This window comes from Mustelus asterias, chromosome 12, assembly GCF_964213995.1.
Source record: "Mustelus asterias chromosome 12, sMusAst1.hap1.1, whole genome shotgun sequence".
Classification (NCBI taxonomy): domain Eukaryota; kingdom Metazoa; phylum Chordata; class Chondrichthyes; order Carcharhiniformes; family Triakidae; genus Mustelus; species Mustelus asterias.
The window spans coordinates 48,731,364-48,754,712 of record NC_135812.1 but is presented as its reverse complement, the minus strand read 5'-3'; the positions used below and the strand labels follow the sequence as shown (position 1 = coordinate 48,754,712).

The 23,349-nt window shown below is 41.8% G+C and overlaps 1 protein-coding gene across 1 annotated transcript in view; it reads right to left on the bottom strand.

The window, feature by feature from the left end:
- ube2g1a (ubiquitin-conjugating enzyme E2G 1a (UBC7 homolog, yeast)) overlaps positions 1–23,349 on the bottom strand; it is a 73,018-nt gene that overhangs the window by 48,678 nt on the left and 991 nt on the right. The gene's annotated exons all lie outside the window — the stretch shown is intronic.

Genomic DNA, 23,349 nt, shown 5'->3' with positions numbered 1-23,349 from the left:
CTTCCCAACAGGATGCAAGTAAGTAGGAAGTAAGCAAGCATGAAGGTGGCAGTTCCTGATTGAGTGAAGCATGGAAAAAGAGGTAATATTGGATAGTGAGGGAGGTGATGCTGGTCTGACCTTTTACAAGATGTTGTCCGAGAGAAGGAGCCAGAGACCAGCAGCGGGACACGAGAACTGAAACCTGGAAGCATTAATTAGGTGAGCAAGCATGGGAATGGGACGTGATTTTAAAGGTTTTTTTCCCTCTCTGTGAACACAGACAGTAGTTACCGAGGAGGTATGCAAGCACTATATTAAATTTATAGTTTAATAGTAGCACAAGTTCCAAAGGTTGTGTTGTCAGCGTAGTGCCAAGGTCAAGGACACCTCCTCAAGACTGGAGATAAATTTGGGAGTGGGAGGGTTCTCATGGTCCACAATGTCAGGTAGGACTAAGAAAAAAAAAGGTTCAGCCAAGCAAGTACAAGCAGATAGGGGTGAAATTGCAGAACCACAAAGAAGATCTGGAGTACTACCTGAGCCATGAGCGAATTGGATGATTGAAAGATGATCAGAGTGTTGAATAGGTGGGAGAAATGGATTTTGATTCACAGGGCACTGGGGAAAGTGGAAGCTGTACTGTCGGGCCAGCCGTCAACTGATCAAACTGGGACACAGTACTGGCAAACCGTATAACTAGGGCTGCAGATAGGGATTGAAAATTAAATAGTTGGGCCCGGAGCAGAAAGAGGGTTCATGTGAGAGGAGAATTGGAAAGTTTAATGGGGATATCAGGGCAATAGTGCAGGATAATGATGACCAGATTATGACAGGAAGGCACAGAATATAAAAACATAACTGTGCACCAGAAATAAGATCAGAGTAGGCAAAAACAGTAAAAAGACAGAACTTTAAGGGTCTTTACCTGAATGCTTGCAGCATTTGTAACAAGATGGATAAATTGATTGCACAAGTAGAAACAAAACAGTATCATATGATGGTTACCTTGGCAACCCTCAATATTCAAGAGTATTTGACATTTTGGGAAGGGAGGTGGGATAGCTCTTAAGGATGAGATAAACCAAGATATTATTCAAATAGTGATAAATTATCTTGGTTCGGAAAGTCAAGATATAGAATCAGTTTGGGTGCAGGATAAGAAATAGGAAAACAAAAAAAAAGGGTAGATGTAGTTTATAGGTTCCCTAAGAGCTACACAATAAATCAAGAAATAACGAGGGCTTGCAAGAAAGAATCAAGGGTGACTTTAATCTTCACATCGGACAAATCAAATTGGCAAAGGTGCCCTGGAGGATGCGTTCAGAGTGTATTTGGGACAATTTCTTAGAACACCACATTCTGGAACCATCCAGGGAACAGGCTATTTTGGACATCATAATGTATTGCTGAAGAGACTTTTTTGTCACAGCTTTTCATGCACTCATCGTGTTCAATCGTGTCATGGTGGATACTCTGTTTTCAGTTGAAACAAGTGGCAGCCATTTGCTGGTTCATTCCTCAGGGCAATATCTTGCCCAGAATCAAGCTGCCTGGTTTAAATCTCAAACAATGCTTGGCAGCTGTCAGTCACCATCAACTAGTGTATTCTCCATAGCAATGCTTCGATCAATCAGAATCCACTTGCAAACCAATCAGCACTCTCTTTTCATATAGTATACATTTATTGATTTCTCTTATGTTGTATCCTTACAAATGTCACGAGCTTTGACAAAAAAGTTTTTTCAGCAAAACTACCAAATCTCATTGGACATTAGATGGCATTTTACAACATCGACAATGGTTTCATGGTCATCTTTAGACTTTTAATTCCAGATTTTTATTGGAATTCAAATTCCAATCTCTGCCATGGTGGGATTTGAAACCAGATCCCCGAGCATTGCCCTGGGTTTCTGGATTACTAATCTAATAATAGCACTGCATAATTGCCTCCCTTAACATGAATTCGGTGAATAGGTGAAAATGGAAGATGGCAGAGAAGCAGTGATCGAAAGGAGTTATTTCATAACTCTCAATGAAAATATATTCCATTGAGAAAAAAGCCTGATGCACCCACCATCCATGGCTAACCAAGGAAGCCAAGAATGATATCAGATTGAAAAAGGCATACAGTGCTGTGAAGATTAGTGGAAGGTCACAAGAATGCGATGACTAAAAAATGGGGAAAAAATTGGGAGTGAGAGAAAACTAGCAAGAAACATAAAAATAGGCAGAAGAGTTTTACTAGTATCAAAATGGGCAAGACTGAGAAATTAACAATGGGAATTGAGCAAATGGCAAAGGTTTTGAACAAGTATTTTGGATCCGACTTCACAATAGAAGACACAAAAGGTAGGATTTTATGGCCTTGCTCGTCCCGAAGCTGTAAAATCCCACCCAAGGTCAACAGACCTTTCCATGTTCTGACTCCTGTGGCGGGCGGGTGGTAAAATTCCGAGCAAAGTATCCCAAGAATAATAGAAACTTCAGGGGCAAAGGGGGAAGGAAGAACTTAAAACACTATCGCTAGAGAATAAGTAATGGGAAGCTAATGGACCTAGATCCTATGGCATTGAAAAGTGGGTGTATTGATTGTAGGATTCCAAATTTCCCTTGATGCTGGAAAGGTCTGAATTGGAAAACACAACTGTAACGCTTTTTTTCAAAAGGGGGAGACAGAAAACAGATTAACAGGCCTATAGTTTCCTAACAACTATCATTGGAAAAATGCGAGAATCTAATAAAGGCAGTAGCAGTGGATTTAGTAAATTGCAATAGGATCAGAGAGTCAACATAGTTTGGTGAAAGGGAAATCTTCCTTGAGAAATTTGGAGTTCTTTCAGGATGTAGCAAAGAGGGGTGAATAAAGGGGAAACCAGTAGATGTAGTATATTTGGATTTCCAAAAGGAATCTGAGAAGGTGCCACATAATGATTACTACACGCGAGTTTATGGCATTGGGAGAGATATAGTAGCATAGGAGGAGGACTTGGCTAACTCAAGATAGAAATAAAACCAAGTGCTGAGAAAACACATGGAGAGAGAAAGAGTTAACGTTTAAGAGTCCAATCTGACATCTTCAAAACAGGAAACAGTTAGGATAAATGGGCCTTTTTCAGGATGGTAAACTGTGGATTGCCCCAGGGATCAGTGCTGGAGCCTCAACTGTTCACTATCTTTATGACTTGGAAGACGAGACCAACTGTATTGTAGCCAAACTTGAATTATGAAAGCAGGGTGCGATACGGATATGAAGAATCTGCAAAAGGCATGTTAAATTGGTTAAACAAGTGGGCAAAAATTAGGCAGGTGAAGCATAACGTGGTGTTTAAACTGTCCACTTTGACAGGAAGAATAAAAAAGTAAAATATTATTGAAATGGGGAGAGAGAGAGAGAAACACAAAAGATTGCTGGAGGACAAAGGGATCCAGGTGCCCTCGTACAGGCGTCAGAAAAAGTCAGTATTCAGGTCTAGCAAGTAACTGGGAAGGCATACAAAATGTTGGCTTTTCTTGTATGGGAGATGGAGTATAAAAGTAGAGGAGTCTTGCTATAACGGCTCAGGACATTACTAGAGTATAGTGTACAGTTTTGGTCACACTACTTGAGGGATCTTCACTGTCTAGGTCGACATGCCCAGGTGAACACATCAAGGTACTATGAAACTCTCAGCGTGAGTCAGTACTCATGAAGGTTAGGAAAGAAATAGTAAAAAGGTGAGGAAAACTTTGCCGGTATTAAAAAAAAATCAATGCTAATAAGGTGGCCACAAATACAATTTCACAGATTCCATCAAATATTCAGTTATTTGTGCACCAATTCTTTTTTAGATGTGTGGAAAAAGTCATCTTTGAATTGCAAACATTTAAGGTTGCAGTGAGGAATACAACTCTAACACTGACATTTTAAAAGTTGTTTTGTGCCCAGGTTCTCAACTTTCCTAAGTTAGAATCAATGAATCACTACAGTGCAGGAGGCGGCCATTCGGCCCATTGAACCTGCAGCAACAACAATCCCACCGAGGCCCTATATATCCCGTAACCCCACATATTTACCCTGCTCTTGACACTAAGTGGCAATTTACCATGGCCAACCAAACCAACCCACACATCTCAGGGAGGAAACTGGAGCATTCGGAGGAAACCCATGCAGACATTGGGGGGAGGGGGGGGAAAACATGCAAACACCGCAGAGTCACCCAAGGCTGGAATCGAACCCAGGTCCCTGGCAGAGGCAGCAGTGCTAACCACGGTGCAACCGATGTTGTAGTGGGCTAATTAGGTTAAGTAGAATCAAATAGCTCAGTTCAGTTGCCTCTCATCCTGCATCATAACCGAAACTGCAGTTTCAGCTTTCAGCAGTTAAACTTAACTTCAGACTTGCCGAACATAACTGGACAGAGGACATCAAAGGTCTGTTAAACCACAACCAATGTTAAACGAGAAATTAAAAATTCCCACTTGGAACATTTGAGCAATAAGTGCAGACTATTGCAGTGAGTAACACAATAATTATTTTAAACTATTTACCATCTCTAGACTGCAATATTATATATTAATTGTAATGCATTCCTTCCTCCTCCTGTCTATCAAAACCCAGAAATTTACAAGTACCAATGGCTGGAATCTTCCTTCAAACAAATGCTAAATACTAAAGTTCAAGCTATGCAACCTAAAGAACAGCTCCACCTCAGTTACTGATTACATTCCAAGGTTGAACATTACTGTGGTAGCACTGAAATCAGTGCAGTAAAACGGTGCCACTGGTATAGCTAACATACAGATTGTCAAAAGGTATTGAAGTCTTGTGCATTTTTATGAGCTGCATTTCAGACTAAATGAATCAGAATAAAAAGTGCCCTGGCACAGCATGAACAGAAGAATGTGCAGTTAGCAAAGTAACTTGTAAGAGATGGCATTTTGCTGTATTCCGCATTAGATTCAATCTTGATCATCAGCAAGCAATTCTCAAAGCAACTGCACCTTGGCGTATTCCTTCACGTAGAAGAAAGGATTTTAACAGAGAATAAAAAATTATGATTTGAACTTCATTTCACTGAAGATTGAATGTAAACAGGTGGAGGTGCACACAGGGTGAAGAAAAATAGCTGCCCATACTGAGAACTGAGAATTTTGTTGGTGAATATTTGAAACATCTGAATTTGGGATGCAAGAAATTAGGATAACTCATATTGCTCTAGTTTAGCATTAGCAATTTTACTCCCTCGCACCCCCACCCGCCCCCCCCCCCCAAAATAAACTACCAGAAGCCTACTGTGGAACTGCTTACAACAAATTACAATATGCAAACACATGCTGACAACACAATGCATAATAAATCAAAACTATATTCAATAATCAAAACAACCCAAAGCTCTGGTTGTTTTCAGGTCTCAAGAATTGTATTTTGTTATGATTCTTCATTTAATACTGATTCTTTATTTTTGATCTATGCAGCTTTCATCGATTAGATAGTTTTTAAAAAAAAACTTGACAGGCTGGCAAGTGATTATCAGCCAACCACCATGTTTACGTGATGATTTGGAATGCAACAGCCAAGACCACACCTCCAGACATGACATCAAAGCAACATGCCAAGCAGGTTTCAGCTGTACAGACCAGTGATCAAGACCTGAGAAATGAAATAAACATGTACTTTATATCAAAGACCATATAAAACATGCATTCCTGAAAGTCTCAATGGATTAAAGTGAAAATAATCATTTCCAAAAGACAAATACATTTATGGCATCAATTAAGACAATTTTAGTTTACGTGAAAAAAAATCTACAAAAATACATGTTCTGTCTAGTTTCAGTCCCCAGATTTAGCACTACAGAATAGCCCATTTCACATTTTGGTGCCTCCCAGATGAGTCATAGCTTTCCAAATGCTAAGAACCCATCTGGATTTGTGCCTGCTACAGTCATCACCATCACTGCCAATACAATGAAGTGGCCCAAGCAATTAGCCTTCATACCAGGTTAATCAGAAATAAAAACAGAAAATACTGGATAAACTGAGCAGGTCTGGCAGCATCTGTGGAGGGAAACAGTATTAATGTTACTCTGTAGAAGGATCATTTAGATCTCAAACATTATTTGTTCCTCTTCACAGATGCTGCCAGACCTGCTAAGTTTACCCAGCATTTTCTGTTTTTATTTCAGATTTCCAGCATCTGCAGTATTTTGCTTTTATTAGGTTAATCTGCAAGATGATTTAAATTAATGCTGCACTATCTGCACAGAGAACCTCATAGAAGACTCAGAAGGATTACAGCACAGAAGAAAGCCATTTGACCCACGAGTGTGTTTTGCAAGGGCAACTCAGTTAGTCCCATTCTCCCACAGCCCTGCAAATTCTCTCTTTTCAGATGCTTGTCCAATTTCCCATTGAAAGTCATAATGAACCTACCTCCAGCACACTAAGACACTGCATTCCAGATGCTAATCACTCAATGCATTAAAAAATTCATGCTGCCTCTGTCATTCACCTTGTAATCAGCGTCCACTGGTTCTCAACCCTTCTGTCAATGACAACAGCTTCACTCTACACTGTACACTCTACACTCCCCTTCTTGATTTTGAATACCTATCCACATTGCAGAAAGTTCCGGTCATCTGTCTTTTCCCCACAAGTCTTTTCTGCACCCTTTCCAATGCCTTCAAGTCCTTCTTAAAGTGTGGACTGCACAGAATTGGACACAATATACCAGCTGGTGCCAAACTAATGGGTTACAGAAGCCCAGAGTCCCATAAGCCTTATTCACCACTTTCTCAACCTGCCTTGCCCTTTCAATGATTTGTGCACATTCCAGTACCTGTTCCTGCTTGAGAATTATACCCTTTATTTCATATTGTCCTTACTTCATCTCCCTTCCAAAATGTACTACATCACACTTCTCTGCATTAAGTCTCATCCACCACAGATCTACCAATTCAGCAGCCCAACTTCTCAAAATCTGTCACGATCCTGCTCAATACTTCCCAATTTTGGGTCATCTGCAAATTTTGAAATTGTACCCTTTACACTCAAATTATTAATATAGACCAAGAAAGACAATAGTCCTAACACTGAGCCCTAGGGAACCTCCACTGTATACAGTCCTCCAATCCCAAATCAGTTCTGCCCCTCCTCTTAGTAAATCAATTTTCAGGATTTATATGCCACAGAAGGCTTTTGTATCCCTTTTGTATAGCTGTCAGTTTCCTTGCTATTCATTTCCCTTTTTAAAAAATGCGCTCATGAGATGTGGATGTCACTGGCTGGGCCAGCATTTATTGCCCGTCCCCAATTACCCTTGAACTGAGTGGCATGCTGCACCATTTCAGAGGGTATTTTAAAGAGGCAACCACTTTACTGCAGATCTGGAGTCACATATCGGCCAGATCAGGCAAGGATGGCAAATTTCCTTCCCTAAATGACATTAGTGAACAAGGTGAGTTTTTACAACAATTGACAATGGTCTCATGGTCATCATTAGGCTTTTTCTAAAACTCCAGATTTTTTTTTAAATTGAATTCAAATTTCAACACCTGCCATAGTAGGATTTGAAGCCAGATCCTCAGAGCAGTACCCTGGGTGCTGGATTACTAGTCCAGTGATAATACCACACACCACTGTCTCCCATTCACTTCTCCTTGCCTTTTTAATATTCAGTCTGGTTCTCACTTGTATTATTACCCTTACGCCCATCATATGCACCATTTTTCTGATTCATAATATCTCTATCATCATAGAGATTGGAGGCTCTGGTTGTCCTACATTTCATGGAGATGCGTTCTCCAAGGCGGCCTTCACGACACACGACAGCGCAGAGTCGCTGAGCAGAAACTGATAGCCAAGTTCCGCACACATGAGGACGGCCTAAACCAGGATGTTGGATTTATGTCACATTATCAGTAACCCCCCCACAGCTTGCCTCCTGGACTTGCAGAATTTCACTAGCTGTTCTGTCTGGAGACAATACACATCTCTTTAACCTGTGTTGAATGCTCCCTCCACCCACATTGTCTGTACATTTAAGACCTGGCTGGCTGTAGAGATTTGCATTCTAATCATTATTCTGTAATTTGATTTCTGTGTCTGTTTGCACTGTTTGAGAACAGATATCCACTCCATCTGACGAAGGAGCTGTGCTCCGAAAGCTTATGGTATTTGCTACCAAATAAACCTGTTGGACTTTAACCTGGTGTTGTGAGACTTCTTACTGTCCTACATTTCCCCATGTGAGAATGCTTACTGCACCCAAACCACCTCATTAAAGGCACCCCACAGTTCCATTACAGTTTTGCCCAATCTTTGGCTCTAATTTACCTGGGTCAGACATGTTCTCACTTCAATTAAGTATTTTGACTTGAGATAGCTCCTCATTCTTTTCCATAACTAACCTAAATGTTGGTATTTCATGATCACCATCCCCTAAATGCTCCCCCACTCCAGAACCTAAGGAACAAGGTTAAAAAAAAACGGCGTTATCTTACAAACATACATATAAATTAAGAGCAGGCCACCTGGCCCCCTCAAGCCTACCCCACCATTCAACTTCACATTCCTGCCCACCCCCGATAACCTATCACCCCCTTGCTTATCAAGAATCTATCCTTAAAGATATTCAAGGATTCTGCCTCAACCACGTTTTGGAGGAGAAAGTCTCACAACACTCAGAATTGTCCCTAATCTCTGCTTAAATAGGCGACCCCTTATCTTTAAAGGAGTGACCTCTAGTTCTAGATTCTCCCGCAAGAGAAACCATCCTTTCCACATCCATCAAATCCCCTCAGAATTTTAAAGGTTTCAATCAAATCATCTTTTACTTTTCTAAACTCCAGTGGATACAAGCCTAGCCTGTCCAGCTTTTCCTCATAAGACAACCCACCCACGTCTAAGTAATCTTCTCTAAACTGATTCCAACGCATTTACATCCTTCCTTAAATAAGGTGACCAAAACTGTACACAGTATCCTTATGCCAAGAATACCAGAAACAACCTTACAAAAGGATAGATACCTTTGGAGAATAATATCCTTTGGGAATAGCATGTTCAGAATGGATCTTGCATCAGATCTGTCACCATAAGGTTTCACAGGCTGATCCCTCGGCCCAACAATAGGTCCCCACATCCAAAATGGCAACTGCCAGATTAGTGATTTTGCTGCTTCACCTGCTCCACAACACAATCAGGGCAAAAATGAACAGTAACAAAGCTAGTTTATATTATAAATAGACTTCCAATGAAAATGGGATGTAAAAAGGCCCAATGTTAATAAAATTCTGTAGAAAAACAAAAGCATTATAAACTCATCCCCCTCCACCCCCACATAATACCACTGCAAGTATGTCTACAAAGGCTTCAGTAGTTCAAGAAGGTCCAATCACCTCCTCAAACTCTGGATAAATGCCATCTGAACAGTACAGCAGAATACTGCCACATCCTTGTGTAGTTCACTACAGAAGAAAAATTCCTCAGAAGCAAGATAAACATAACTGAAAATTATTTTGCCAGTGCCACAATTACTTCTGAAATCTTCAGTGCTGCACTTTAGGGCAGCACAGTAGCTAGCACTGCTGCCTCACAGCCGGGACCCAGGTTCAATTCCCGGCTTGGGTCACTGTCTGTGTGGAGTCTGCAAGTTCTCCCTGTATCTGCGCGAGTTTCCTCCGGGTGCTTCGGTTTCCTCCCACAGTCCGAAAGATGTGCTGGTTAGGTGCATTGGCCATGCTAAATTCTCCCTCAGTGCACCCAAACAGGCGCCGTAGTGTGGCGACTAGGGGGTTTTCACAGCAACTTCATTGCAGTGTTGATGTAAGCCTACTTGTAAAAGTAAAGTTTATTTATTCGTCACTTTAAAAATTCATGCTTGCTCCTGTTTATATTAATTTATTTGCTGAAGTACTACAGACACTACAATACACATAATTTATAAATTAAAGAGATTTTGTCTGAACACTACAAATTCTTCCCTCCCCATAATTAACTACAGCCTGTAATGCAAGATCAATAAAAAAAACAATTCTTTTCCAACACTCCTGTTGCTCACTGAACACTGATGTGCAGGAGAAACAAGTTGCTCTGCCGTAGTTTTTTTTAAGTGGGGAACACCAGTACAACTCTTATACAGGCATAAGGACATGCTCAATTTGGAAAATCAATTTGACAGTAACCACTGTATATTTCCTCCACCATGCTGTTAGCTATTAAAACTGTGTTTAATAGCTTGAAGTGCAAAGAACACCAGTTGCAGTTTTACAGTGGCCGATTCAGTTAGATTCTGTGCTGGCTGAGATTAACTGTCCAATTGTACAATTGTTCCTCATTACAGCTGCTTATTCAAGCAGATTAATTTGATCTGGCTCGAGGCCATACTGCAGCTGTGGTATTGTGTCAATATTCTACTGCACAGCCACTTTCCCCACAGTATTCCTAGAACTGACAATGTCCAATTTGCAAAAATTCAGAAGTTGAATTAAAATGCCCCACCAGAATTACAAGCAGCAGGTTCATAAGCAAAGGTTTCCAATGCCAGGCTTATCAGTGGTTTCATCAGAAACTATGCTGGACCGCACAGGGCAGAAACAAAACAAGTTAACCCAAGTTTGGTACACGGAACAGTTTTGGGAGAGGCCAGCTTTTCTGCTTCAGTCAGCAGACAAAATGGTGAGAAGGGAAAGCACAGCTTTCAAATTAAAGCCGGTAATAAAGTGGAACATCCAGTACCTGCCATTATTAGCAAGACCCTTTTAAGATATCTTGGGATATAACAAAAGTTGGCAAATAAGTTATACACTGTTGTATCAAAAGAAATTGAACAGGTTGAGGCTATTTTCTGTAGAAACAAATGGTCGAGGGGCAACATGATAAAGAAATCTTTAAAATGATGATCACGACAATAGGGTAGTGTAGAGGAGATATTCCCACTCCCAGGAGAATCCAAAGTTAGGGGCCATAGATAGTCACCAAAAATAAGAAAGGAATCAGAAGAAATTTCTTTACTCAGAGTGGTTAGAATGTGGAACCCATTACATCATGGAGTAGTGATGTGAATAACATAGATGCAGTTAAAGAAAGATAGATAAGCCAAGCTTGGGAAGGAGGGATTATAGGGTTATGATGATAGGGCGAGATAAAGCAAGATGGGAGGCTGCATAAGGGAATGCTGGCACAGACCTGTTGTGAATGGCCTGTTCTGGAAAGAGGGGGTTTAAAGACAACCCTCTGACACTGCAACCAACTGAAGGCCTGAGGGTATGTTTCAAACAGGGAAACCTAGATAAGGAAACCCAACTTTTAAAAAAATAGATGCTGCATCATATATTTAGCATTATTGCCAGCACCTCCAGAAGCAGCAGATACAATGAATCTCAATTCAACTTGATTAAACAGGAAGATATGTTAAAAGTATAAATACATATTGAAGCATATTGCATGAACTTGTCATTTTGATAAATTACATGCTGGCAAGAACATCAAGTTGTTTTGAGGTTTTTTCCTGCTGCTGAGGCAGAGGTTACTTCAATCACAATTTCTTAAATCTTTCCATTGTGTATGGAGGAATGACAAGCAGAAGACATTTAACATCAAGCATTGGAAAGGGGAAAACAGCTATGAAAGAAAACAAAATAGTGTTAGTGTACAGAATAATATGAGAGAAAGTTGGAGGTACAAAAATCAGTGCAAATTCACAAGGATCAAGAGCGAAGGTGAACAGACTAGTCTTAACAAAATGGATTATATGGAATATATTTAACATATTCACCAAGCTTTGTGTAAAACATTAGCTCTCCTTGCATCACTGGTTCTCATAGCACTTTAGTGGAAGCAGACGTTGTAAACAAATTCAAAATTGGAACTTTGGCAGAAGTGATTCTTATGAAAGCAAAGCATCTTCCTTCCATAACTTAGTACCAGCTACCTGGAAAATAATGATCACTCTCTCCGCAAAAGTGTCATGCTCCTATGATTTAGACTTAAAATAATAGCCATCTGCCATTTCTCTTGGGTGCATAAGTGAATAGCAATATATTGGGGGGAATTTTCCCATCCCACCCACCATGGGAATCATGGTGGGCGAGGGGGGCTGACCACGCAAAGTGGGTGGGGAGGGGGGATTTTCTGGGTTTGGGGCAAACATGACCAGAAAACCCCACCCATTAAATCTGATGACTGAATGGAGCCTTTAACTATTGAACAAGTAGATATCTAAGCCACATAATCATCTGAAAGCAGATATATACCTGGAAATCAAATCCCCACACCTTTGGAAAATTATGATTTCTCGGTAAGGTTCTGCGATGGTAGTTTCAGGTAACACAAACAGAGAGATTTAATGCTGTACAAATGCAGTATAACCATTTTAGCAGCATTTTGTGAAACATTGTACAGATTAGTGAAAGAGAAATCAAATGGTTACTAAGAAACTGCTCAATACAGATCAACGATTACCAATTCAAAGAAATCTGCACCATCAAGGGTACTAAAAGAGATGGCGGGGGAAATAGCAAATGCACTAGTGGTAATTTACCAAAATTCGCTGGACTCTGGGATGCTTCTCGCAGATTGGAAAACAGCAAATGTGACGCCATTGTTTAAAAAAGAGGTAGACAAAAGGCAGGTAACTATAAGCCGGTTAGCTTAACTTCTATAGTAGGGAAAATGCTTGAATCTATCAAGGAAGAAATAGCGAGACATCTGGATATAAAATTATCCCATTGGCAAGACGCAGCATGGGTTCATGAAGGGAAGGTCATGTTTGACGAATTTGGTGGAATTCTTTGAGAACATTACATGTGCAGCGGACAATAGAGAACCTGTGGATGTAGTGTATCTGGATTTCCAAAAGGCATTTGACAAGGTGCCACACCAAAGACTGCTACATGAGGTAAAGGTGCATGGTGTTACGGGTAATGTATTAGCATGGATAGAGGATTGGTTAACTAACAGAAAGCACAGAGTGGGGGTAAATGGGTGTTTTTTTGGTTGGCGATCAGTTGCTAGTGGTGTGCCTCAGGGATCAGTCTTGGGACCGCAATTGTTTACGATTTACATACATGATTTGGAGTTGGGGACCAAGTGTAGTGTGTCAAAATTTGCACATGATACTAAGATAGGTGGCAAAGAGCAAAGTGTGCAGAGGACGCTGAAAGTTTGCAAAGGGATATAGGGATAGGGTCTGGTAGATGGAGTACAATGTTGGTAAATGTGAGGTCATCCATTTTGGTAGGAATAATAGCAAAATGGACTATTATTTAAATGGTAAAAAATTGCAGCATGCTGCTGTGCAGAGGGACCTGGGTGTTCTTGTGCAGGAATCTCAAGGAGTTGGTTTGCAGGTGCAGCAGGTAATTAAGGCGGCAAATGGAATTTTGTCCTTCATTGCTAGAGGGATGGAGTTTAAAAACAGCGAGGTTATGTTGCAGCTGTATAAGGTGCTGGTGAGGCCACACCTGGAGTACTGTGTACAGTTTTGGTTTCCTTACTTGAGAAAGGATATACAGGCACTGGAGGGAGTGGAGGAGATTCACTAGGTTGATTTCAGAGTCGAGGGGGTTGGCTTATGAGGAGAGATTGAGTAGACTGGGGCTACACTCTTTGGAATTCAGAAGAACGAGGGGAGATCTTATAGAAACATAAGATTATGAAGGGAATAGATAAGATAGAAGCAGGGAAGTTGTTTCCACTGGCGGGTGAAACTAGAACTAGGGGGCATTGCCTCAAAATAAGGGGGAGCAGATTTAGGACTGAGTTGAGGAGGAACGTCTTCACAAAGGGTTGAGAATCTGTGGAATTCCTTGCCCAGTGAAGCACTTGAAGCTACCTCGTTGAATGTTTTTAAGGCAAGGATTGATAAATTTTTGAACAGTAAAGGAATTAAGGGTTTATGGTGAGCGGGCGGGTAAGTGGAGCTGAGTCCACCAAAAGATCAGTCATGATCTTATTGAATGGCGGAGCAGGTTCAAGGGGCCAGATGACCTACTCCTACTCCTAGTTCTTATATTATCATATCGATCTTCCATGTTTAATACAGCAGATTAAACTTTCCAGGAACCTTTTGTCACCTTATGGTCACATTTGACCAGACTTCACATCAACTGCAGCCAGCTCTTTTTTGTGTTGAATAGTTTTGGCCAGCTGCTGGGGAGTGCACAACTTACTCAAGTTTACCTACATGGAGGCACCAATCTCACTCGGGCTCCCTTGCAGCCCAGAGATCAACTCAGTGACACCTCTTTGCAGCACCGTGTACTGGTACCACAACAGAATGTCTCAATACTAGCAACGTCAAACAGTAAAGTTTTTGTCTGCCTAATCAACAGATCATCCCAATTGAATCAGGCATTAAATGGAGCGACGAAAGAACAGATAATCTTTGGAACCTCTTCAGAAAGAGATCTATAAGACAATATATCTTTATCTTCAAACACTTTTTCCCTTGGGGGGAATAGGATGGGAGTGGAAGGACTAGCAGGCTGTTTATCAACCTGTTTGAACCTGATCACAACAACGCTTTTGGAGGTCGAGTCTCAAAGTAGAACTTGAACCCAGAGCCTTGTGGCTCAGAGGCAGGGGTGCTACTGACTGAACCACAGGACCTCCTGATAGCACACAGGAACAGACTGAAATTGTCTTAATTGCAATCTATGGGAACCTGTGTCATTTCACCTCTTCATCTATTCTTCATACCCCAGCTTGTGGTTCATGAGATGAAAGATGACTCGAGCAAAGGTGGAAATAATGAGGACATTTAGCCTGTGACAGAATGCAATGAATACATCTGCAGGGGATGGGAAATTGACAGTGTAATTTGTAAAAAGGATAAAACTACATGCAAAAATTCCTCCAGTCCAATGGTTTAGAAAGTGTTTATTATGAAACCTTCATAAGCAGGCAAAATGCTAAAAGCACTTTGCAGTCACAGCAATTTAAAACAAACTGGACACTTTTCAATGAGGTGGATTCCTGGTACTAAGTTATAGCTTTAAGAAAGCATAATGCATTTTTCAATACAAGACAAACATATTTATTTTTGCCATAGATGTTCATGTGGATGGTGTAAAACACAAAATGCTTACTAATCATAATGTGTGAAATAGCATTAAAATTTTAGGCAGTTTTGTTACTTCAGACTAGGCATCTACAGATATTTCTGAATTAGTATCAAGTGGCCTCTAATAACCCACTCGCATGACTCATCACTACCATAGGATTCGAAACAAAAGCTTTGGTCAAAGTTACCTGCACCCAAGTCTGGCAAATCCTTGGGGAAATTGTAGTTTCCCACCCTGGCCTAGTTCAACCAATTCCAAATAAATCAAAAGTCAATTTTCAAACAGGCTATGTGCTATCTGTCTCACAGTCAGATTTACTTGCTGGACTGTTAGGCACATTACTGCAGCTTGCATTGCAATGTGATCAAAGTACATCTCAAATCATACAAAAGCAGCTTTTAAAAAGGGTTTGCGTTTCAAAGGATAGTCTAGAAATTTACGACTAACACCTGTCTCTTCTTTCTAATTTGAACTCCAACACCTCAGCCAAATGACTTTTTACACAACTATGGACTGGACTGGCAGGCTATTCAGCCTGGAGGTGAATCTGAAAATTTGACTAGTCAATTTGACAGCCACACACTTTCAGCTGGATCACAAGTTAACAAGTGAAATTCCTGGTATAAGCATCTGCAAGTTGTAACACTATTATACTGCTTTGGTAAAGATCAGTTAATTAATCTTAGACAAGTTCAATTCCCCAAATTTACTGAACTTGTAGTGTTACACAGTAGGCAGGAGAATAGGAAGCAAGAGCAGGCCATGCAGCATCATTTAATTAGATCATGGCTGGTTTGTATCATAAATCCACCTGATGGATTAGCCTGTTGGAAATGGTCACTGCCTAGCACAAATATTACTGTGATGTGGAGATGCCAGCGTTGGACTGGGGTAAACACAGTAAGAAGTCTCACAACACCAGGTTAAAGTCCAACAGGTTTATTTGGTAGCACAAGCCACTGGCTTTGAGCGCTGCCCCTTCATCAGGTGAGTGGGATTTCAGTTCACAAACAGGGCATATAAAGACACAAACTCAATTTACAAAATAATGGTTGGAATGTGAGTCTTTACAGGTAATCAAGTCTTAAAAGGTACAGACAATGCGAGTGGAGAGAGGGTTAAGCACAGGTTAAAGAGATGTGTATTGTCTCCAGCCAGGTCAGTTAGTGAGATTTTGCAAGCCCAGGCAAGTCATGGGGGTTACAGATAGCGTGACATGAACCCAAGAGCCCGGTTCAGGCTGTCCTTATGTGTGCGGAACTTGGCTATCAGTCTCTGCTCAGCGACTCTGCATTGTCGTGCGTCATGAAGGCCGCCTTGGAGAACGCTTACCTGAAGATCAGAGGCTGAATGCCTGTGACCGCTGAAGTGTTCCCCAACAGGAAGAGAATACTCTTGCCTGGTGATTGTCGAGCGGTGTTCATTCATCCGTTGTCATAGCGTCTGCATGGTCTCCCCAATGTACCATGCCTCAGGACATCCTTTCCTGCAGCGTATCAGGTAGACAACGTTGGCCGAGTTGCAAGAGTACGTACCATGTACTTGGTGGATGGTGTTCTCACGTGAGATGATGGCATCCGTGTCGACGATCCGGCACGTCTTGCAGAGGTTGCTGTGGCAGAGTTGTGTGGTGTCGTGATCACTGTCCTCCTGAAGGCTGGGTAGTTGGCTAAATGGTCTGTTTGAGGTTGTGCGGTTGTTTGAAGGCAAGACGTGGGGGGTGTGGGGATGGCCTTGGCAAGATGTTCATCTTCATCAATGACATGTTGAAGGCTGAGAAGATGTCGTAGCTTCTCCGCTCCAGGGAAGTACTGGACGCGAAGGGTACTCTGTCCGCCGTGTCCCGTGTTTGTCTTCTGGAGGAGGTCCATGCAGTTTTTCGCTGTGGCGCGTCAGAACTGTCGATCGATGAGTCGAGTGCCATATCCTGTTCTTATGAGGGCATCTTTCAGTGACTGGAGGTGTCTGTTGCGATCCTCCTCATCTGAACAGATCCTGTGTATACGGAGGGCTTGTCCGTAGGGGATGGCTTCTTTAACGTGTTTAGGGTGGAAACTCGAGAAGTGGAGCATCGTGAGGTTATCCGTGGGCTTGCGGTACAGTGAAGTGCTGAGGTGACCGTCCTTGATGGAGATGCGCGTGTCCAAGAATGCAACCGATTCTGGAGAGTAGTCCATGGTGAGTCTGGTGGTGGGATGGAACTTGTTGATGTCATCATATTGTTGTTTCAGTGATTGTTCACCACGAGTCCAAAATGTCTGCTAAAACAGCCTTGCTGGGGGCATAGCAAGTTCAGGAGCACTATTGCCAGAATGGTATCAGGATCCAGCCTTCTCCTGAGGTCCCCAGCTTCACAGATTATGCTCCCATGTTTGGACATGGCCAAAGGAAATAGAAAGCTATCAAATCCTTAAATTCTCAATAAGACCATTGCTCATTGTTTTATATATTCAAACAATCCCCCTTCCCCTCCTGGTCAATCCATCTTTCATGAGGTGTGGTGCAGTTCTCCAGAAGGAGCCTACATAGAGCTCTCTATGACTGTAACATGACCTCCACCCTTTTGTATTCCAGTCCTCGAGATAAAGGCCAGCATTTTATTAGCTTGTACCGATCCACTAACCGCAAGCTGCTTCTGTACTTGCACCCCTAAATTTCCCTGCTCACCCACAGCTCCTACAATCCATCACTTAGTTCACAGGCCTCACTTGCCCCACATTGAACTCCATCTGTTACAATCTTGCCCAGAGTCATAGAGTTCTTCAGCACAAAAAAAAAGAGGCTTCTCAGCCCTGCTTCATGCGCTTATCAAATACTTAAATGTTGCGAGGGTTCCTGCCTCTACAGGAGTGAGTTCAGGCAGTGAGTTCCAGATTCCCACCCGAGTGAATAAGATTTTCCACAAATCCCCTGCCCCTTTCCTTAAATTTATGCATCGGGTAAATTGACCCCTCTAAGGGGAAAGTTTCTTTTCCCTACCCTATCCATGTTCCTCAACTTTATACATCTTGATCAGGTCCCCCTCAGCCTTCTCTGTTCTAAGGAAAACAACCTTAGTTATGAAGAGAGGGCGGTTAGGCTTAAAAGCTCCAGCTCAGGCAACATACTGGTGAATCTCCTCTGCACCCTCTCTAGTGCAATCACATCCTTCCTGGTTGCCTGAACAACTGGTTTGTGATGCAGAGCAATGCTAACAAGGCCAGTTCAATTCCCATACCAGCCGAGGTTACTCATGAAGGCCCGCCTTCTCAACCTTGCCCATTGCACTGACCGAAACCACAAGAAACTACAAAGGGTTGTGAACGTAGCCCAGTCTAGCATGCAAACCAGCCTCCATCCGTTGACTCCACCTACACTTCCCGCTGCCTCAGAAAAGCAGCCAGCATAATCAAGGACCCCAGACATCCCAGACATACTCTCTTCCACCAGGAAAAAGACACAAAAATCTGAGGTCACATACAACCAACTCAAGAACAGCTTCTTCCCTGCTGCCAGGCTTTTGAATGGACCTACCTTGCATGATTAAGTTGACCTTTCTCTAGCATAGCACCCTAGTTATGACTGTAACACTACATTCTGCACCTTCTCCTTTCCTTCACCCCTATGAACAGGATGCTTTGTCTGCATAGTGCACAAGAAACAATACTTTTCACTGTATACCAGTACATATGACAATAATGAATCAAAAAGGTGTGGTGATCCTAAGGTTAAATCAGCACCAGTCAACTCCCTTTTGGTCATCTGGGACTATAGCAACTTTACCTTTTACCAACAGTGAGGGGACCAGAACTGCACACACTACTCCAGCCATGGCCAAACAAGCGTTTTATACAGCTCCATCGCTCTTCTATTCTATGCAGCAAATATCCCATATGCGTTCTTAGTCACTTGTTCTGTTGCCTTCAGCATTCTGTGGACAAGCACCCGAAGGTCCCTCTGTACTTCCTAGTGTCCTATTGTTAATTGTGTATCCCCTGGTGCTGTTGGTCCTTCCAAATTGCATCATCTCACACTTTTCAGGGTTAAATTCCATTTGCTATTGTTCTGCCCACCTGACCAGCTCATCTATTTCATCCTGTAATCTAAAGCTTTCCTCCTTGCTATTTACTGCACCACCAATTTGTGTCTTCTACAAATCTACAGATATTACCTTCAACTTTCACTTCTAGATCATTAATGTACACTACAAACAGCACTTTCTATAGTCCTCTAGGGCTTCCACTGTTTTGAGCCCCCTATATCTGCCATAAGCCTCCTTTTTTTTGTAACCAATCTGATATATCCCTTGATATCCAGGGTTTTCTGGACTTGTTGGGTCCACCCTTTACCTTTACATGTTGGCCCTGTACTTTCTCAATTTCCTTTATGAATGACTGTTCTGATGTGGATGTTCCTAAAAGTAGCTGCTCCCTGTCTGCTTTGACCAAACCCTATCTTATCGTGTTAAGAATTGGCTTTATTTCCAGTCCATCTTTGTCCTCTTCCATAACTATTTTAAATCTTACCAAGTTATGATCACTATCACCGAAATGCTCCCCCACCTACACCTCTACCATCTGCCAAGCTTCATTCCCTAAAATTAGGTCAAGTACCACCACCCCCCACCCTTGTAGGACTTTCAACTTGCTGGCTCAAAAAACTCTCCTAGATGCACTTAAGAATTCCACGCTCTTAAGCCTTTCACACTTTGACTATCCCAATTAATATTGGGGAAGTTGAAAGCCCCTTTTGTTTCACACTTCACTGCTCTTCTCTCTCTCCCTGACTGTTTGGGGGTCTATAGTTTACTCTCAGCAAAGTGATTGTCCCCCGCCTTTTGTTTTCCGGTTCTATTCATATGGCCTCAATTGAGAAGCCTGCTAAAATATCGTCACTGCAGTAATTGACTCCTTGATCAATATGGAACAACCACCCCCCCTCCTCCCTTCTCCTCCTGTGATTTGCTGAAGACTCTATACCCTGGAATATTAAGCTGCCAGTGCTGCTCCTCCCTCAACCACGTCTCCTTGATAACAATATCATCATACTCCCATGTGCTAATCAACACCCTAAATTATCTGCCTTACCCACAAGATTCCCTGCATTAAAATAAACACCATCCAGTCTTATCATATTCCTGTGTGCCATAACATGTCTACTTTCACTCTACCTTTCAGACTAACTTGGCTTTTCTTCTATATTTGACTGTGCATCAGTATATCTCCACTCTGTATTCCATCCCCAGCCAAATTAATTTAAACCCCCCCTTTCAAACAGCACTAGCAAATGTTTTGATACATCAATGTCCCTTTGCAATTTTCTGCTCCCACCCATATGGATGTTACCAGGACTGGAAGGTTTGAATTATAAGGAGAGGCTGGGACCTTTTTCCCTGGAGCGTTGGAAGATGAGGGTGACCTTATAGAGGTTTATAAAATCACGAGGTGTATAGAAAAGGTGAATAGCCAATATCTTTTCCCAAGGGTAGGGGTGTCCAAAACTAGAAGGCATAGGTTTAAGGTGAGGGGAAAGATTTAAAAAGGACTTGAGGTAACTTTTAAGAGGATGGTGCATATATGGAATGAACTGCCAGAAAAGTTGGTAGATGCGGGTACAATTGCAACATTTAAAAGACGTTTGGACAGGTACACGCATGGGGAAAGGTTTAGAGGAACATAGGCCAAACAGAGGGAAATGGGACTGGTTCAGTTTAGGAAACCTGGTCAGCATGGCCAAGTTGGGCCAAAGGGTTTGTTTCCGTGCTGTATATCTCTATGACTCTATACTATTTATTGTGCCACCTAACTCAGCATCATCAGCAAACCTGAATTAGTGGCTCCTTATCCCTTCACCCAAGACATATATAAATAATGAAAAACTGTGACTGCAGTGCAAATCCCTGGGGACACTTCTGGTCACATCCTGTCAATGTAAAAGTAGCCTTCATTCCCATGTCTCCTAGCTCCAAGCCAATAGGTTTGCCTTCATGCACTTTCGTTAACAGTCTTTTAGGTGGAACTTTATTCAATGTCATATAAACAAATTACTTCCACAGATGCTTTCTTATCGACTTCATCAGATATCTTACCTTTTACAAAATCTTGCTGGTTCTCTCTATCAACTCATTTGTCCAAACACTCAATCACTCCATTCCTAATCATATTCCCCACATCTGATGCTAGACTAATAGGCTTATAATTTCCTACTTTATCTCTGCCTTCTTAAAATAGTGGAGTGACATTGGCTGTTTTCCAATCCAAGAGAACAATTCCTAGATAGGTGTGTTTTGGAAGATGACGATTAATGCATCAACAACTTTTCTAACCTGCTTCCTTTAATACTTGGGATAGAAACCATCAGATCTTTGAGATGTGTCTATCTCCAACATTAGTCTTCAGACTACTATCTGTTTCAAATAAAATTTAGTGAATCTAGTTAGTGTCTCCCCATGAATTATTTTTCTTCAAAACTCAAGCACCTTTTACTCATCCTCTATGAAGACAGAGACAACGTAGCTATTTATTAAGTCTGCCACTTCCTTAACTACCCCTTTTCTCTTATAGTAAAAGTGTTATATTTGGTATCTAACTTTTCCTCATCTTTCTTTCCTTTCACAGTTCTAACCACTGCTGTTTATATCTCTCTCATCCATGAGATCTCTACTGTTATAACAGCAAATTACTGCAGATGCTGGAATCCTTGCTTTTGTGCTCCATGCCTAGGATTCCATGTCCTCTGTCAACCATGCTCTCAAGCCATCCTGCCACCTTCAATGATTTACGCACATATCCACCCAGGTCCTTCTGCTCCTGCATACCCTATAGAATTGTACTTTTTATTTGATGTTGTCTCTCGGAACTCTTCCTACCAAAATGAATCACTTCACACTTTTCTGCATTCAATTTCATTTGCTACTCGCCCACCCATTCCATCAACCTATTTGTTTTTGAAGTTCACACTATCCTCATCATGGTTCACCATACTTCCTAATTTTGTATCATTCACAGTTTTGAAATGGTGCCCTGAACATCAAGATCATTAATACAAATATATAAAAATTATATTTCAGGAAGAGCAGGGTTCCTAACTCAGACCCCTGGGGAACTCCACCATAAACCTTCCAATCTGAAAAGGATTGAGGGGCAAATCACATTATAGCAGGCACATTTGCACTAGACACTGTGATTCCACTTCACTTAGGAACTTAGAATTCAACCCATCCACACCCCATATGGGTTTCTATTTCAAAGTACTTAAAGGATTGGCTGCATCCTATCAATTTTATCCCACCACAGCATCTCTCAGGATCACAGAAACCCTACAGTGCAGAAGGAGGCCATTCGGCCCATCGAGTCTGCACCGACCACAATCCCACCCAGGCCCTACCCCCACATATTTTTACCCGCTAATCCCTCTAACCTACGCATCTCAGGACTCTAAGGGGCAATTTTTTTTTTTAACCTGGCCAATCAACCTAACCCGCACATCTTTGGACTGTGGGAGGAAACCGGAGCACCCGGAGGAAACCCACGCAGACACGAGGAGAATGTGCAAACTCCACACAGACAGTGACCCAAGCCGGGAATCGAACCCAGGTCCCTGGAGCTGTGAAGCAGCAGTGCTAACCACTGTGCTACCGTGCTGTAAAATAATATCTTCTTAGTTCATAATCAACCCCCATTCTTCCTTTGGCTCTCCTATTACTATCAATATGGCATATTTGGAATGTCACTTCCAGCCCACTTCAGGTCTTGAGCACAATCTTCAGCACAACACTGAGGAAATGTTGTATTGTCATCCATCAGAGGAGATCAAAAGATCAAACCACCTGGTCAGGCACTATTTAAAGATCAGTATCATGACCAACATTCTGTGCCAGAATTCCAGAATACATCCCACATAGTCAACAACTAGGACTCCTCCATTGGGTTCTTAGAACAAACCAATGTTCTAATAACTCAAAAACAAACTTCAGGCATTTGTACTGTTTTGTATGAACACAATGCACCTACCCAGGAGAACACTAATATTACTTTGCACGGAAGGAGGGAAATATTCAGTAAAACTTAAAATTCCCATTGAGAAAGAGACACCTTATGAAATGATCTAGCCAATCCTTGCCTATGAGAGTACAATGCTAGCAAAAATAGTTTTGCCGGTGTGAAGTGATAGCGAATAGATTCTTAAAAATCAGTCCCTGCACTTTGATTTAAAAACAAATGGTGCATTACTGAGCCAGTTGGTGAATCATTGTACCAAAGTGCTCTGGGGCTAGGTCACCCTACCAGAGTGCTCTGGGGCTAGGTCACCCTACCAGAGTGCTCTGGGGCTAGGTCACCCTACCAGA